Source organism: Oreochromis aureus, linkage group 3, assembly GCF_013358895.1.
Source record: "Oreochromis aureus strain Israel breed Guangdong linkage group 3, ZZ_aureus, whole genome shotgun sequence".
Lineage (NCBI taxonomy): Eukaryota > Metazoa > Chordata > Actinopteri > Cichliformes > Cichlidae > Oreochromis > Oreochromis aureus.
The window spans coordinates 19,648,268-19,650,210 of record NC_052944.1 but is presented as its reverse complement, the minus strand read 5'-3'; positions in this window follow the sequence as shown (position 1 = coordinate 19,650,210).

Below are 1,943 nucleotides of genomic sequence, written 5' to 3'. Positions count from 1 at the left end.
TAAGCTGGAGAGGAAATGGCGTGTCACAAAATTAGAAGATCATCATTTAGCCTGGAGAAATAGTTTGCTGCTTTATAAGAAAGCCCTCCGCAAAGCCAGATCATCTTACTATTCGTCACTGATTGAAGAAAATAAGAACCCCAGGTTTCTCTTCAGCGCTGTAGCCAGGCTGACAAAAAGTCAGAGCTCTTTCGAGCCAACAATCCCTTTAACGTTAACTAGTAATGACTTCATGAACTTCTTCACAAATAAAATTTTTATCATTAGAGAAAAAATGACCAATAATCATCCCACAGATGTAATATTATCTACAGCTACTTTTAGTACCATTGATGTTAAGTTAGACTCTTTTTCTCCAATTGATCTTTCTGAGTTAACTTCAATAATTACTTCCTCCAAACCATCAACGTGTCTTTTAGACCCCATTCCTACAAAAGTGCTCAAAGAAGTCCTGCCATTAATTAATTCTTCAATCTTAAATATGATCAACCTATCTCTAATAATTGGCTATGTACCACAGGCCTTCAAGCAGGCCAATCTCCAACCTTCCTTTCATATCTAAAATCCTTGAAAGAGTAGTTGTCAAATAGCTAACAGATCATCTGCAGAGGAATGGCTTATTTGAAGAGTTTCAGTCAGGTTTCAGAGCTCGTCACAGCACAGAAACAGCTTTAGTGAAGGTTACAAATGATCTTCTTATGGCCTCTGACAGTGGACTCATCTCTGTGCTTGTCCTGCTAGACCTCAGTGCTGCGTTTGATACTGTTGACCATAATATCCTATTAGAGCGATTAGAACATGCTGTAGGTATTACAGGTACTGCACTGCAGTGGTTTGTATCATATCTATCTAATAGACTCCAATTTGTACATGTAAATGGAGAGTCCTCTTCACACACTAAGGTCAATTATGGTGTTCCACAGGGTTCGGTGCTAGGACCAATTCTGTTTACATTGTACATGCTTCCCCTAGGCAGCATCATTAGACATAGCATAAATTTTCACTGCTATGCAGATTACACGCAGCCCTATCTATCCATGAAGCCAGGTATCACAGACCAATTAGTTAAACTGCAGGAATGTCTTAAAGACATAAAGACCTGGATGGCCGCTAACTTTCTGCTTCTTAATTCAGATAAAACTGAGATTATTGTACTCAGCCCTGAAAATCTTAGAAATATGGTATCTAACCAGATTCTTACTCTGGATGGCATTACCTTGGCGTCCAGTAATGCTGTGAGGAACCTTGGAGTCATTTTTGACCAGGACATGTCCTTCAACGCACATATTAAACAAATATGTAAGACTGCTTTCTTCCATTTGCGCAACATCTCTAAAGTTAGAAATATCCTGTCTCTTAGTGATGCTGAAAAACTAGTTCATGCATTCAGTACTTCCAGGCTGGACTACTGTAATTCATTATTATCAGGATGTCCTAAAAACTCGCTGAAAAGCCTTCAGCTAATCCAAAATGCTGCAGCAAGAGTCCTGACAGGGACTAGAAAGAGAACATATTTCTCCTGTTTTGGCTTCCTTCAGTGGCTCCCTGTTAAATCCAGAATTGAATTCAAAATCCTGCTCCTCACATACAAGGTCTTAAATAATCAGGCCCCATCTTATCTTAATGACCTTGTAGTACCATAACATCCAATTAGAGCACTTCGCTCTCGCACTGCAGGCTTACTTGTTGTTCCTAGAGTATTTAAAAGTAGAATGGGAGGGAGAGCCTTCAGTTTTCAGGCCCCTCTTCTGTTGAACCAGCTTCGAGTTTGGATTCAGGAGACAGACACTATCTCTACTTTCAAGATTAGGCTTAAAACTTTCCTTTTTGCTAAAGCATATAGTTAGGGCTGGACCAGGTGACCCTGAATCCTCCCTTAGTTATGCTGCAATAGACATAGGCTGCCGGGGATTCCCATGATGCATTGAGTTTTTCCTTTCCAG